The sequence below is a fragment of the Echinops telfairi genome, unplaced genomic scaffold (assembly GCF_000313985.2).
Source record: "Echinops telfairi isolate 266 unplaced genomic scaffold, ASM31398v2 ScPeMD7_7436;HRSCAF=8474, whole genome shotgun sequence".
Classification (NCBI taxonomy): domain Eukaryota; kingdom Metazoa; phylum Chordata; class Mammalia; order Afrosoricida; family Tenrecidae; genus Echinops; species Echinops telfairi.
Window position 1 is genome coordinate 1,349,202 of NW_022111336.1, and position 17,393 is coordinate 1,366,594.

Consider the following 17,393-nt stretch of genomic DNA (forward strand, 5'->3'; position numbering starts at 1 on the left):
AAAAAAAAAGAAAGAAGGCTTACAGATAAGTTCAATTGAACTCTTAAAAAGGATAGCTGATCCCCACAGTTTTGGTTTAGAAAGATTCTATAAACAGATAATGAAACATTCATAATCGAATGTTCTTTATTAAAAAAGTGACATATTATGTGTATATGTACATGTGTTCATGCTTAATTCCATGTCTGCTCCTGAAACAAAAAAGGAAATAAATTAAAAAACAAAAATAATTCCGATCCGTAAAAAGTTATTCTTATCAATCAACACAAACTGCTTTCTTAGAAAAAGGAAAATTCCAGTCGTGAAAAGCTAAGCTTACGTTTGTTCTCCTAAAAGTGAGGTGGGGGTGGGTTTGAGGATTGCGAAACAGCTTTTAGCCCTTCTCTTGAAGGATCGTTGGTGGCAGTACTGTGTACAGAAAGTGTTTGAACTGGTAGCCACAGGGTCTGCAGTTGAACCCACAGACAGTTCTGTGGTCCAAAGGTGAGGCTGTCTGCTGCTGTAAAGTTTTACAGCCTTCAGAAGCCCCTCAAGGGGTCATAAGGAGTCAGAATTGATGCAACGGCAGAGGGTGTTTTTGATTGGCTTGTTTGTTTTCAAGCCTTAGTTGATTTACTTCGAAGCACTTACTGTTGAAGATCAAGTAGAGCAGCCTGCAGTATGGATTAAACACAATGTCAAGAAAACCAGAATCATCACCACTAGGCAAATAGGTAACATTGTGATAAATGGAGAAAAGATTGAACTTGGCAAGGATTTCTCCTTGCTTAGATCCACAATCAATGCTCACGGAAGCAGCAGGCAAGAGATCAAATGATGTATTGCATGAAGCAAATCTGCTGCACGAGACCTCTTTAAAGTGTTGAAAAGCATGGATATCACTTTGAGGAACTCAGGGGTATGTGACCCAAGCCAGGGTATTTTCAATCGCCTCTTAGGCATGTGAAAGTTGAACACTGAATAAGGAAGACATTTGTACTCTGGTGCTGGCAAAGAATATTGAAAGGACCATGGGCTGCCAAAAGAGCAAACATATTTGTCTTAGAAAAAGTATAGCCAGAATACACCTTAGAGGCAAGCCAAAAATGGCGTGACTTCCCTTCACATACTTCGGCCATGTTATCAAGAGAGGCCCCTCCCTGGAGGACATCATGCTTGACAAAGTAGGGGACCGGTAAAAAAGAGGAAGACCTTGGACAAGATGGATTGACCTGGTGGCTGCAACAATGGCCCGGGGCGTAACAAGAGTTGTGAGGATGGTACAGGACCAGGTGGTGTTTCTTTCTGTTGTACACAAGATCTCAGTGAGTCAGAATAGACTCAAGGGCACCTCACAACAGCAGGCTGACTTAAGGAGCACTGGCAGCCTATGGAATTGCACATCGGGCTGTGAACCACAAAGTCCGTAGTTGGAAACCACCGGCAGCTCCACAGGAGAAAGATGAGGCTCTCTACTCCAGTAAAGATGTACAATCTCAGAGACCACCAGGTCTCTGTCTTAGTGGGTCCCTGAGTCGGAATCAACAGGAGGGCAGTGAGAGGCTGAGATAATGCTGCGTCTACCTAAGATCACAGTCTTGAGAAAAAAAGATAGAGGAGTGTCACAGAATACCCTGCGAGGTATTCCATTCCTGTTCCACTTGAACATCCCCCAGTGTCTTGATTCAGATGCCTTGACACTGAATCACCTGGCTAACGTCTGTGATTTAGGCTGCTTCTCACAAAAGGTTATGATAAGAGCTTCTGATCTTGTACTTGAGTTGCTTTCCTGTACTTGTAGAAATGAAAGCAGGGGGGAAATATATGAAAAGAGGATCGTCTCTCTTATTTGTCTTTTGTCTAAAGGATACATTTAAAATGGTTTGTCTAAACAGAATTCTTTTTGAGGATGCTCTTAGAGTGTACTTCATATTGCAAGGCTGATTCAGAGCCACTAACTCCAAAATTATACTTCACTTTAAGACAAGCATCATCTTATTACATGGAAGCTTAACTCCAAGGTCCTTTTATTTATTCTAGAATACATCAACATAAATACAATCAGTTCCTAGTAGTTACTGTTTATTGATTAACTCTATCAAGAGACCCAAGGAACATGAATATAGAGCTTATTGCCAAATAGACCAAACCTTTTCTTGTTCATCTAATAGATGTCTTTCTAGTCTCATTTTCATAATCTTTAGATATGATTCCCCCAATTTTATTCTCTTGTCTTTTTTCCTTCCCACTTACAAAATATATAATGTTCTGAGATGTAGAGATATAATTGCAATGTACTCTGTCTGTTTCATTTTAATAGCTGTTTTGAAAATAGAATCAGTGGTTTTGAGTAGATAACAACTTATAATGTCGAAGTAGAATGGTGATCCTTAGAGTTTTCAATGCCTGATATTGTGGCAGTGGATTGTCAGCACATCTCAGTGAACTCAAACTTTCAACCTTTTAGGTAACCAATTGGGCCACCAGGGCAGATAGAATTAACTCTTATTTGGGAGGGAAGGGCTTTGAAAGGAAAAGGATGAAAGAAGGGGCATTTCAAGCCAATTGATCTTCCCACCTACAAGTGTGTCTCTTGTCCCTATGAAGCCACATGCTCTGTAATGCTTGCTTCAGATTGAGAGCCCCTGGAGGTCTTAGAGTTTAGTGATGCCTTTGGTTTGCTTGATTATTCGTTTATGCAACAAATACTCTTTGAGCCACCCAAACTCCCTGTTGTCGAGCTGATTCCCACTCGTCCATGTCCCTGTGGGGCAGAGTAGAAATGCTCTGTGTGTTCCCAAGGCTGTAAACATTGAGAGGAGCAGAAAGTATCATCTCTTCGCAGCAGTGATTAATGGTTTCAAATTGCTGATCTTGCAGTGATAGCCCAGCACTTAACTCACGAGGCCACTGGGGCCACTGTTCATTGTAAAACGAATTGTTAACTGTAAAATCTAACAAGGTCCTTTCATGCTGCTTTTTACCTTAAAGTAAAACATGCTGAATGATGACTCTGTTCTTTGAGTCAAACATTTTTGTATCAGGATATTATAAGGTTAAGACTTAGTGCATCACCTTGTTTTGTTTCTTTTATTTGGGAGATGTTGCTTTCGTTTTCTTTATATTCTTAAATCAGTTTGAGAACGAGAGATTGTGTCTTCTTTCCAATGCACATATTTTCTTTTCAAGGCAGCTGCCATTTCTTACAGTCCCTATGCTCATGAATGAAATATAGAGGATATAATCATTCAACTCAAATGTATATTGAGTCACCCTAAAATATAGTCTGGGAAGTAAAACATTATTTATTATTGAAAGCTGAAAGTCTGAGGTGTTTCATGGAGTTTGCATTAGGTACTCTCCAAAGTCATTTTTTGAGTCATGGAGACCATATCAATATGTAAGTAATTCATGTAGAATGAGCAGCCCCAGCCATTAACAATTTCTTCACTCTTAAGTTCACAGGAGGAGAATGGTATTTTCATTTTCCATTCAGAAATTCTTGACACATTCACAGAGTAACATAGAAACAAACCCTTTTCCAAAATGACTCAATGTTTAAAATATCTACATTAAAATATCCATGCAAGCTTTTTTTTTCCAGGGGATATCTTATTTTTCCATGAAGAAGAATGTGGTACACATTTATTGTTGAACAACAAAAAAGGAAATTTATTACCTGTATACGGTACAGTTGTACTTGTCATCACGAACCAGCATTACCAGACAAACTGTGAATCCTACAGTATCAAGAATTTCTTGTTACTACCATTATTTCCATGTACAACAATCTATCGTACATTTACTCATAATCTATGGTACATTTACTCGCACTTCCTGTCTGCTCCAGCTGTGCTACGGCCAACAGTGAACTGTGTGGCGGCGCCCGCTGCTACGGTCCAGAGTCCAGAGTCCAGAGTTACAGTAGCTTTGGGGGGCCTTATTATCGGAGAGGACTTATGTTCAGGGAGGTCTTATTTTCGGGGGATGCCTTATATTTCAGTGAGAGGCAAAATTGTAAGTAAGTCTTATTTTCGGGGGATGTCTTACTTTCGGGGAAACACGGTAGCAACAACATCCCTTTGCTCCTTTTATCAGTCTTTCATATTGTACCAACATGACAATGGATTCCAGTGGCACTCAAACTGAAATGTGTCCTCCCAAACTCCTTCACTTCATTAGAACACCAACAATAATGGAAAGGCACTCCAAAGTTGAATTGGAAAAGAATTTGCAAAGGCAAGCAGGAAATAAAATTGGCTTGCCCGGTTGCCACAGTTCATGATAAAGCATTCACCCCAGTCAAGGTGCCTTTGCTCCTCTCTGCACCCAACTCCAAGAAGCCTAGTGTAGAGAGTCATTTGTTACTAAGTTCCATTCACATGTCTGTTTCTTGAATATCTGGTACTGAGTTTTGTGAAAGGGCTGCCTGTTTTGCTTTGGTTTCATTTAAATAACCATTTGTCTTTCATCACTCGCCCATCCCTAGTATTTCTCAGAAAAAGCGAGATGATATCAGTAAAAAGGTTCTCTAAGTAAATCCTTGTAACAATGATCATTTCAGAAATTATAATGACAATTATGGGTGGAAGTATTAAGAGAATGATATTGCAAGACACTGACTTCTGCCTGGGCACTTCCTTTTTGTTTTCCTAGGAACCAGGTAAGATGGTACGTGCCAACTAGTTGACGAGCTGTCTTACTTATCTAGTGCTGCTAATGCAGAAATACCCAGAATGGATGACTTTAAACACAGGGAAACTTTCTCTCACACTTTAGGCAGCTAGGGGTCCAAATTCGTAGTGCCAATTCTGGAGGAAGGCTTTCTTTTGCTGTGCTCTGGGTCCAGGTCTTTGTCTCTTTTCCGCATCCATAGGCCTCGCGTTCCTTGGACATAGCCCTATGTCTTGGCATCACAGCTTCACAGTGCAAGAATCAGATCAGAAGGACACCCTCCAGCCCTGGCTCTTCTTTCTTTGTGCTTGTACGTCCCCCTCTCTCTCCTCACCTCTCTCCTATCTCTTGTAAGATAAACTTGTTTCTCCTTTTATCGCTTGTAAAATAAAAAGGGGTTGAAGACCATACCCTGAGGAAACTTTCCTTCCAAAGGGTAGGGGCTGTGAGGGGGTTAGGTTGTGACATCCCCACCTCAACCATCTTGTTGGTTTATCACATCACGGGGCTCATCACCTAACTGACACATGACACCTTGCATAACTGTCAAACTAGGAAGAATCATGGCCCCATCAGGTTAACAGCACGGGCTGAAGAGGCACAATTTAATCCATGACACTAGGAAAAAATACTTCCCGGTGAATACAATACGTCTAAACCCGAAGGATTGTAAACAGTTTGTATGGAAATCTTAGTCCACAGTTTGAAGCTACCAGCCACTCCGTGGGAGACCGACAGACTTTCTACTGCCGTAAACAGTTATGGTCTTGGGCACCCACAGGGGCAATTCTGCCCTGTGCAATTGGGTTGCCCCGAGTCAGTATTGAGTCATTGGCAGTGAGTTTGGCTTTGGGTTTGTATGGAAGTCTTAGCCTTTGGCTTCTTTGGATGATTCCTAACATGAAGCATATCCCTTCATGCCAAGAGGACTTTGGAAGCTATGCTAATTGAGCTCCTTTCGGTAGTATTAGTTTCCATGTGTGATGAGACTCATTCAAGGCAGTTCTTAGGTTGGTAGATAGCTCTTTGAACCTGATATGGTTCACTTGAGAAAGGATAGCTCCCAGAGGGCTATATAGGCTGTCACTTACTTTTATTGCTATAATGCATTTGGCTGCCCTGCTGCAAATCTGATTCCTGACCTAAGAGTATATCTTCTGAGTATACTCATGAGCTGTTATTGTCTCTGGAGTCTGAATGCTTAAACTTCAGAGGACTCCCTAGAGAACATTAAAGGACATTTCTATATTATACTATGCTATATTTGTGACATCTTTCTTGCTTCTTATGTCATCATTTATAAAAGAAAAAAGAAAGATTAGAGAAGGCTTCCTCTAAGTGTGGCCTCAGATAACCAATGGAATCATTTTGGGTATAGATTCCCATGTCCAACAATTAGATCGGACTCCCTGGGGCGGGGGCCTCAGAATCTACATTTTCCATAATCCCCTTGCCCTCTCCTGATGATACTTGGTCACATAGGCACACCAGCTGCTCTTTAGAATCTTTTCTAATTCTAGCTTTCTGTAACCCTACAATTCCAATGGCTGATTCCTTCCATTTTACATAATGCCATAATTCTTAATTCTTTAGAAGACAATCAAGGAAGGAATAAGTAACTGGGAGTTCCAAAAATGGCAACAGGCCTATGGGATAGACTCTTTTAAATTGTCAGGTTTGGAGAAACACCCAGAATATTTTCCTATCAGTACCTACCTCTTTCAGGGTCTTCTTGGCCTCTGATCCGTAGGAGTTTTAAGATGCCCAACTCCTTCAATGCCTGCCACGTGATATTCCTGTTTTAAATGCTGGCTTGTGTTTTTCGTAACATGCTAGCAACATTTTTGCCGTTGCATTGACTGTAAGGTCGTGACTTCTGCTAGAAGGTCAAAGATTGTATTAGGCCTGACCAAACAAGTGAAAATCAATATGTTCACTCTCTTTAGGAGAATGAGTTTCATACATACTTGAGCTGAAAGCAAAATTCCCTTTGTTGTTCTGCTGAAGTGGTTAAGCCTTCCATTAGTCTAGGTTAAGTTTCTGGGGTTATGACTTTAATTTTAGTTTCTAATATTGATTTATATTTCATAAAGGCTTTGTTTGTTATGAACAACTACTTTAAAAAATCCTCAGCAAATTCTGCCACTGCAAGGGAATTGCTTTAGTTCAGAATGAGATGTATGTCTCCCTGGTTCCTTTCCATTTGCGGACTTTAATTATCAGTGAAATGGAAAATTGCTGTAAATTATGAAAGGTTATTAGATAGTAATTCCAGACCACCCAAAATTATGCCTTTATTTTAGGCTCTTGAACTTAAAAAAGAAAAACCGAATGCAATACTATTTTCTCTATTTTATCACCATGTATTGGAAGTTGCTTAAAATTTTCAGATTTCTTTTGGGCATGTATCCCTGGCATCCTTGCATTTTCAATAGCATTTTGTGCTCTGTAGATATTTTATGCACATTTTATAAATGAGCCTACACATAGATATTGGGCGGAGGGTACTGTTATCAGACTCGAGACCAGCAGTTCTCAACCTGTGGGTCGCGACCCCTTTGGGGGTCAAATGACTCTTTCACAGGGGTAGCCTGATTGATAACAGTACAAAATGTCAGTTATGAAGTAGCAGTAAAAATAATTTTATAGTTGGGGGGCGTCACCACAACATGAAGAACTGTATGAGAGGGTCTCAGCATTAGGAAGGTTGAGGACCACTGCTCTAGACTGAAGTAAAGAGGACCACTTAGCTCTTCTCAATCTCCTTTGGCAATCCACTTCGGCTCTACTCCTCGTGCCCATTCAACCACACACAGATCTCAGAATCTTCGGGCTTTCTCCGGCTTCCTCATCCAGACCTAAGCTTTTAAGGGTGATCATCCGTGATGCAAATGTGTGCTTCTCCTTCTCTCAAAATTATCCTTATTATTATTCTACTCCCTCTCAGCAAACCTGCTCCTTTTTCCTACTCTGTAACCCGACTGATACCGCCTGTCCTGAGAGTGATCTGGAAACGAAAATGTTCAACTGTTAGACTTCTGTGAACACGTTTATCCACATTGAAGGTCTTAAAAAATGATCATGGAAAAGTTCAGTGTGATAATCTTCATTTTTTCCCCTTTTATTTCCCTAATGGATAATTGCCAATGGTGTGGCACAGGACAAAGGCAGTTATGGACAGGACTCTGGGAAGTGACCTCATTTTCTGCTTGCAAGTATTGCTGGTAAAGATAGCCTGATTTGACAAGACACTTTTAGAAGCCCCCTTTTTCAGAAGAAGTGAGTGAGTGGAGGGGGAAATGGATAATCTCTCATGCCTTTTTTACCAATGCTTCTCGATTTCAGCTGCACACTGGAATCAGCCATGAGGTTTCAAAATCCATTTGTCCAAACCATACCCCCAACTAGCTATAGAGCATGGAATGCAGGCTTCAAGATTTCAAAGAGCTTGCAGGTAGTGAAATTGTGAGAACCACCATCTTTCAGAAGTCTACAGAGGACAAATAGGCCCATTAAGTAAATAAGCCATGTGAGAAAAATTGTGAACAGTGGGGCCTATAGGAATCTATAGAGAGGAAGACAGCAGAGGCTGAGCTCCAACAGAGTGTTGCACCATGGGAAAAGGGTTAGCTGGATGATTAAGAGGAAAGGCTTCAGTGGCTTTCACCTGGGGTCCCTAGCATTTCAGTGCATGAGCTGGAGTGAGTGGCTTGCTCATGCGTTAGTTGCTTCATTTATTACATAGGGGTACTTAGAGATACTTTAACTTTTCTCTTAAAGTTGTTATTTGGATGACATGAAATCATAATAATAAGCACTTTTCAGGAATGTAAGAAATATATTCTGTGCATTTGTGCTATTTTACAATAACGAATATAGAACTACTTTAGTAGTTCACTTGTCTTCTATTCATTAGGAAGTTGAAGTCCAATCTAAGGCAAGAAAAGGAAGATTAAACAAGAGCTAGCAAGACGAGACCCAACATGATCTGAGAAGCAATGACCTTAATATCTTTCAACTCTATTGTCAGCCCCATCCCCAAACCCTAAGAATTTCTTGTAATACTTTTTGTCTTGCTATTTCTCACTTGTTGACCACCTTCTTTTCCCTCAAGCTTTATGACACATCCAAATTATTGAAAGTGATGCACTAATAATCGCTTCTCGGCCTTTTGGCTAAGATCAAATGTAGTATCTGTTCTTATCAGGTTAATTTCTGATACGTCCTCTATCTGAGGACAATATGTTAAATGCATTTTTGCAAGCAGGACTTGGACTAGGCACTAACTCCTTCTACTCCACGCATCAACCTGGCATTGCAGTACTTCCAGGAATGGCGCAGCCCCTTAGGGGGTCTCAAATTTAAAAGAAAGAAAAGAAAGTGAGACACTAATATAGATGAATGAATCAGTAGCATTTCAGCTGAAGTTTGCTACGTGGCCCACCAGCCCAGAACATAGTGGCTACAAGCAATACTACTTTATTTTGGGCTCCTTTTTCTTTCCGTTGGCAACTGGACTGAACACAGCTGGCTGGTTTGTATGCTGAATGCATCTATGTCAACTGCGGACCTTTGGAAACCAAAGCCTGCCCTGAGTTGATTCTGACTGATGTTGTCAGGTGCTGTGCAGTCGGTTCTGACTCACAGTACCCCTGTGCACAACGGACGGAATCACTACGCCGTCTAGGGCCATCCTCGTAATCATTGTCATATTCAAGCCCGTTGTAAATCTGTAAATCTTTGTGGGAGCAGAGAGCACTGTTTATTGAAGTGGGTTGGCAGCTGAGTTTGAACTGCTGACTATGCCCAATGACTAACTCATGAGCCACCAGAAGAGCACTTTATCTGGACGTTGACTTTCCGCAGCTGAGGTGGTAGGGATCATTGAGTTATGTGCAATGGAACCCTGGTGTAGTCATTAGGTGTTGGGCTGCAAACCTCAAGGTTAGTAGTTCTCAACCACCATCCAGCTCTGAGAGAGAAAGACTCATTTTTCTACTCCCGTAAAAAGTTCGTTTCAGAAATTCACAGGGGCAGTTCTACCCTATCCTATATCATCACTGTGAGTCAGAATTGATTCAGTGGCAGTGAATTTGATTTGGTTTGGTCTCTCATTATCTGTCAAGGTAGCCTTGGGCTTGTGAACAGCATGGCAGCTGTTTCCAAGAGTGGCAGGTGTGGAATAGTGGAAGTTGTTGATCAGAAGGATCAGCAATGACATCACATCACTCCCACCTCCCCCTCCCCCAACTTCTTTTTTTTTTTTGGTCAAAGGAAATCGCCAGAACAACCCAGCTTATATATAATGGGTAAGGAAATGGCTTTGATAGGAGTTCCTGCAAAGAACCGTGGCTATTTCTCCCCACCATCTTCTACAATAGCCTCTTAAAATCAAGCAGATGGGAAGAAATGAGGTCATGGCATTGAACATACAAAAGGCACAATGGAGATAGGATTTGGAAATGATTGTGTGTCTGTGGTGAGGGATAGAAAAGCTTTAAGTGGAAGCAGAGGCCTCAGTAATTATGAGAATTGAACTTTGATGAACTGAAATAGAAAAGCCAGAAGGCGAGGGAGCAAGTGGTCTTATCTGTAGATTCTCGTAACATTAAACCCTGAACTGCAGTCCTTTCCTGAAAGCTGCTTTTTATGTAACCATTTTATCCCTGGGGTAGGGTAAAAATTTACATTCATTAATTGGGGACTCAAATGACATTTTCTATTTCATAAATGACTCCATCATGCACTTCTGTAATGCTCATACAATGTTTGAATAGTAGATGTAGTTTATGGTTCAAAAAGATCTTCCTCTGATGTTGATTATTACATTTAAAAACCAAAATATTGAGCTCAGTGCTAAGACTAAAGTTCGTATAATGTTTCAAGAGAATTTGAGAGAAAATTATGAGAATACAAAAAGATCGTGAGAGTTAGTGGCTATTTTCTTTATGCATTTATTGACTCTCTGTTGAATTCCTCTCCAAATATGTTTAGGATAGTTTTGTCATAGTTTTGCTCTCCGAAATATCATTTTAAATTGCCTTTCTTTGCTATAACAATTTTATATAAGGTAATAGACTTCGAAAGAAAATCAGACAAAGGTCGATACTGCCCCCCTCACCCGCACCCCTGAGTTGGTGTTCCCTATGCTTTTGCCGGAACACAGTGTGTTCTCTCTCCTCTCACCTTTGTGAGTTTCACTCTGGCCTTTCTTTCTTTTCACTGTGCTGCACGCACAGGGCTTCACACCCATCCATTCCTGTTCAACCCTCTGCTCAGAATTTGCCTTTCTCCTCCAAACTGAATCAGATTCTGCATTTTAACAAGATCTCTAGGTGATTCTCGTTTATACATCCAATTGCCTATGGAATGTTGAAATGTAGATTCAGATCCAGTATATCTGCCATAGAAATGAAAATTCTGAAACTGCCTTGTCTTCAAACTACAATCCTTAATTCCCATTCAAATCCCAGTGGTGGTTGATTGATGTAGACTGGACTTGACTAGGCGCCAAGATGTTGGCTGGATCTTTTGGGTGTCTCCAATCCTCCTTTGAACACTCACTTTCCCCAGCATTAGCTTCTGAGCATGGTGCTGTTTTAGGAAGATGACTGAGAGCAATTTTTCACGTTTTCCAATTTGAATGCAGATGACTCGATAGCTCAAGATATAAGATGAGAAAATAGGGAACCACATGCAAGCATACCTCTATTGACTTATAGTACATGACAAGCAATTCCATTTCCTTTTCTCCTGAATTTTCCCTTCTATTTATGAATGTGAACTCTACTTGTCAAATTGTGGAATCCATTCTGTCTTCATTTAAGTCCAAAATAACTTTATATTATGGAAATAAAAATCTTCCATCTCAATGTACCCCAAGGCATGTTAAATGGGATAGTGTCCCCTGAGCCAGTAAAGTATATCTTCAATATATATTCTTTCTCCATATACATTATGTCAAGTATTCTCTTAGCAATTATATGAATCATGTAGATTGCACAGATGTGCCTCTGGAAATGCAATAGGGCAAAGGATGCTGGCCCAATGCACACTTTAAATTTTGGATTTCACTGGTACTGACGTAAATAGAAAACTATATATTTTTTTGGTCTGTTTAAATAACATATGTGAGCTACAATTCTAGACTATGATTACTGAAAGGGATTTTAGGCACCATGTAATCCAACTGCACCTTTTGTCAGATTAGCTTAAGTGGCTTCTCACAAGTTGTATTGTGAGTATGTTCAAGAGTAGCCCAGCCTTCCTGATTACCCAATTGACTTTTCCCATCTTATTTCCATCCCTCCTAGGTCACTGCCAGGACAAAATGCCAACAGAGGTTGAAAATGGAAAAGTGAGACAATGTTGTTGCCTGGGGACTATCATTGTGGGGACTTTAAAAGATGATGTTTAATTGCCAAACTAGCTTTTCAGGCAGTTCAAAGTTGTGTGCATATTCGTCTATATTCTGCCCTGGAAGTATAGAATAAACACAGATTTTTCTTGTCTTTGAATATTTGGAGCACTAAAACATTTTGCCATGTGAGCAGAAAAATCCATAATGATAGGAAGCCTATCTCACTCTCCTCTTGAGCCATCTTATAGATTAGGATAGTTCTGGTGGTGTGATGGTTATGAGTTGGGCTGCTAGCTGCAAGGTCTATAGTTTGAACCCACCAGTCACTGTGTGGGAGAAAGAAAGGGGTTTCTACTCCTGTACAGTGTTACATTCCCAGAAACTCACAGGGGCTATTTTATCCTGTCCTACAGAGTCACTCTGAGTGAGCATCTACTCAATGACACTGAGTATGTTTATTTTAGTTTGTCATGTTGCTGACAGTCAACCTCCCTCACAGAGTTTCAGAATAACCAATAAATTGGGCAAAGTTGCTCATTAGATCTACAATTACAACTCAATGTAAAGAAAATAAAAATCCTCACAAGTGGACCAGAAGATAACATCATGGTAAATGGAGAAAAGATTGAAGTTGCCCAGGAGTTCCTCTTGCTTGGATACACAGCCATGGCTCATGAAAACAGCAGTCAAAAGATCAAAGGACACGCTGCATTAGGCAAATCTGCTACAGGAGACCTCTTTAACGTATTGAAAAGCAAGGGTGTTGCTTTGAGGTCTAAGGTGAGCTTGCCTCAAGTCATGGTATTTTCAACCACCTCATGTGAAGGTTGGACATTGAATAATGAAGACAGAAGATTAGATGCATTGGAATTATGGTACTGTTGAAGAATAATAAAAGTGTCCTGGACAGCTAAAAGAACAAGCAAATCTACCTGGGACGACCTACAGCCAGAATGCTTCTTAGAAGCAAGAATGATGAAACTTCACCTCATGTACTTTGGACATGTTGTCAGGAGAGATCAGTCCCTGCAGTAGAGCATCATGCTTGGTAAAGTAGAGGGGCAGCAAGAAAGAGGAAGACCTTCCACAAGGTGGGTTGACATAGTGGCTGCATTGGTGGGCTCAACCCTAAAAACAAGTGGGAGGCTCTCCGAGGACCGGGCAGTGCTTCGTTCTGTAGTACATAGGGTCACCAGGGGTCAAAACTGACTCAATGGCACCTAACAACAGTGATAGCAAGGGCTAACACTATCTTGACCAAGTCATGGTACTGAGTCAAAAAGGGATCTTTTAGAAATTCTAGCCCAGGCTGGGTAATTTACCATGGATCTTATAGTATTGAGAAATGGTTGGGATTGGACCAAGTTTATGTCACAAAAATTTGGATGGCTGCTCATGAGGGTGAGAGGGCCTTGAAGTTATTATAGATGAAAATGTATTGGTCTTAATGATTAAAGTATTTGGTTGGTTCACAGTCTTTTTGTTCATGAGCAAGTTTTTCTTGGAATAACTAGGTAAATTATGTTGTGTGATGCCAGTCTTGTTTAGCCCAACATGAAGCAAGCATGCTTCCTTTTCAAGATTGTTTAGACCAGGACAAATATGGTGGTGTCATTTCTTACTGTTCACTTATTGGCTGATCATCATTACATTGCCCTGAAAAGGAATTGGAGCCAACCAAATGTACATGCAGGGCACATTTATTTAAAAAAATGCTTTGAATTTGCAGCCCTGTAATTTAGTCTGCAGACATCATTAGCCTTGGACTTCGCGGGTCTTACTTATGTGGAGCTGACACTGTTGAGATGTACTGTTTGCATTTGAAGGAGCCTAAGAGAAGTGTACTCATTTGTTCTGTTATGTGTTATGGAAACCTCGCTCTTGAATGCTCGCAACAAAGCCTATCATCTAATGCAGTGAAGAGAGAGTGAGAGGACTGTCTATACCCAACTTCTCTCATCCCTGAAAAGAGATGTTTGATAAAAATCTTATTTAACAACCTGGTCCAAAAGAAGATAGCCATTCAATGCACTCTTTCCACATTGCCTGTGTCTGAGGACATTTCTGGATACCAGATATTCCAAATGGGCAAATGGTACCCCAAGTCTATATCCCCAAAAGGTTTTAACCCTCCTTCATCCAAAACTAGCATCACTCTGAATCCTTCATACACAGACTACTGAATATAAAATTATAACTCAATTCTCCCTCTGCTTTTCTCTCTCCAAACTGCAGCCGAAACCCCCTGGGCACATTTTGTCTTGCATGTGTTATTTTGCTTTTAAGCCAAACTTATTACTCTACTACCCCATTGCGTCCAAGCCGATTCCCACTCCTGATGATCTTATGTGTGCCAGTGGAAACTGTTCTCCCCGGCTGTGATCTATTGAAGGCATATTGCCAGACCTTTTTACTTTTTGAATATCTCCAAAAGTAAGCCATACTTTTCCAACTTTTATTTCAAGAACTCTCAAGCCTCAGTTGGAGAAACCCTGCCCTAGAGATCTGTTTGCATAAGCATGCTTCTTTCTTTCATATACAGCCCTCACACTCTACATTCAAACCATGGAGCATCCGTTGGATTCCAACTCATGGTAGCCCTGTGTCTTGTAGAGAAAACCTGTTTTCCAGATTGTGACCTTTTGGAAGCAGATCACTACTCCTTCTTCTGACTCTTTAGTTGCATTTGAAGCTCCAACCTTAGCTCAGTACTTAACAGTGTAAACCGCCGAAGGACTCCTCTTTGATCTGCAACCCTTCATTTGTTCACAATATAGTTACAGAGCACAATATATTTATTAACACAGATGTAGGCACAGGGGGCTTAAATGACAAGCAACAAAAAATGGTCTATGCCCCTCAGAATTTCCATTCCCATTGCAAGGCTTTCTTGGAATGAACTAAAGTTACAATTGGACCAGGCAGCTAGGAATCTTTTTGTACATGGTACAAAAGATATGTAATACAGAAATATAAGGAAGCTAAGGACACATTTGCACTGAAACAATGTATAACTTGTAAGTGAGAACTCGAGCCTACCGTCTTCGTCTTGGCACTATATGGAGGGTATAGTACCAAAAAAGGTATATAATTTTGGAGCCTGTGGCCTGTCAGTGATGAAGACAAATGTAGTACAAAGAAGTGACAATGAGTAGAGAAATGGAGGAGCAACTTAGTTCTAGTGGTACATGCCCAGGAATCACCTGGGTGAACCATTGGCAGATAGTCAGAATTCACTGATATTTGGTGAGCTACATTAAAACAAAATCAAGTACCTGATGAGTTAAAATATATGTAATATGTATGACTTCCAGCCAGGAATATTTGTCCCAACTGCTCAAATTGTGACTTTTGAACTAGCATCATGGGAATGCAGAATCTCAGGTCCCACTCCTACTGAATTCGAATCTACACTATAACAAGATTTCCAGGTGATGTTCAGGATCATTCATGTTTCAGAAGCACAGGTCAAGTACACTGACTTGCTCTTAGCTCTCCTCATACTGTGTTTCCTGAGCCATCAGGTCTGCTGTCAAGCAGTGCTCTCTCTTCTTGACTCAGTGTGTACAGTTCTAGAGATGATTGTATTTTCCTGATTCCAGGTCAGTCTTTAAGACAATTCATTCATCCAACTATTCATCCATTCACTCTTTCAATCTAGTCACAGGTGTTAAGCACCTCTCTTATGTGTCAGTCATTAGTGGGGACAGAGAGGTGATCTAAGCAGGCCATGTACTTGCATTATCAAATATTCCTTTTCTTCTCACCCCATTGCTCCCTATTTTTGACTCAGAAATGATGCAGCACAACAGCACAAAGCTCATTATCATGAGTTGGAAGGACCCAACTATTTTGAGTCCGACCAACCTGGCTGATTTTCCCGGATACATTGTGGTTGACTAGATATGTGGCCTTGCAAAAGTCACTTGATCCCTTTGATCCACTTTCCTAAATTAGCTATCATGGATTTGTTCATAGGATTCAATACAAGTCTCTATAGCAACTGTCTAGTAGGGTACCTGGCCCAAAAGACTGTCCATAAACTGGAGGAAGGGTTACTATCAAAGCTCATTTGAGAACCAACTTGCACTTCTTTGAGGCTAGTTCAGCACGTCTGATTGAGCCTCTATTACAATGGTTCTCAACCTTCCTCATGCCGCAACCCTTTCATACAGTTCCTCATGTTGGGGTGACCCCCCAACCATAAAATGATTTTAGTTGCTACTTCATAACTGTGACTTTGCTACTGTTATGTATCGGGCAACCCCTGTGAAAGGGTCATTCGACCCCCCAAAGGGATCACGACCCACAGGTTGAGAACTGCTGCTCTATTAGATATATTGAACTTATACACCTTATTAGAAATGCTCAAAAATCATTCAAAACTGGAATAAGCTGCTGCTTTCCCACAGCCAGTGACTCTCATTCTGTCTCACTCCCCCCCCCCCTTGGGTATGTGGCAGACAGGTCAGGTGAATACTAATTGTTGACACTGGGGTGGTGAGGGAGAGGCGTTCGTTTGCTACAAGACTTGTTTGCTTGTTTGTAATATTCGTGTTCAAAATTATGGTTTGGGTGAAAGTTTACAGAGCTTATTGGTTTTACATACATTTTGATTCGTGACACTGATTTCATCCTTCTCTCTGTCTTCTCAGCTGTATCCCTAGGCAAATGCTGCTCCTTTGATCTCCTAGGGCTGATTGTTCTAAGGAGCGCTGAACTCTTTGTTATTATTGTTCACCTTATAGGCCCGTTTATTGTTAGGATGTAAGTTAAGCCGCTGCAGTGAAGGTAATTCCAGGTCTGAAAGGTGTCCGAAGAGTCCTAAGGTGTCTGAAGGGTAAAAGGTCTCAGGAGTATTACCAGTCTCTTTCAGACTATTAAGCTTGATATTTTTTATTATTTAGAATTTTATTCCATGTATTTTCCCACTCCATTGATGACCTCCTATGGGGATCCCTTTCAGAGTGGTCACTAGTGGTAGCTGGACACCACCTAGTTCTCCTGGTCTCACGATCATGGAGTCTGTGGTTCACATGATCTACTTGTCTTTGGGATCAAATGAGAAGCAATTATTTTGTTGTTGTTGCACTTTTTAAAACTCTAACACAGCACATGAGTGTGTTGATAAGAAATCAATGTCTTTTTGCATCCTTCGCTTGGGATTGAATTTACCCAGAATATTCTACACTGATACTTCTTCAAGCATGTTTCTGACCCCTCATAACTATATGTTGCTTTATAAAAAATATAATCATTGGACAGATTAGATGTGTTATCTGACTTAAGGTTGATAACTGACTCTACAATAAAATACATTTATTATTATGTCTATGTATTAATAAGTCATAGTCATTAATAATTGCTTAGATTAGAAAGA

General features: G+C 40.6%; 1 protein-coding gene and 1 non-coding gene across 2 annotated transcripts in view; both read left to right on the forward strand.

The window, feature by feature from the left end:
• The window catches only part of LOC101638954 (interleukin-1 receptor accessory protein-like 1), a 1,156,451-nt gene that overhangs the window by 1,072,284 nt on the left and 66,774 nt on the right, over window positions 1-17,393 (forward strand). The window lies entirely within an intron of this gene.
• Window positions 8,809-8,999, forward strand: LOC115872681. Its single transcript, XR_004048002.1, has one exon. It is a non-coding gene; the product is annotated as a U2 spliceosomal RNA (small nuclear RNA).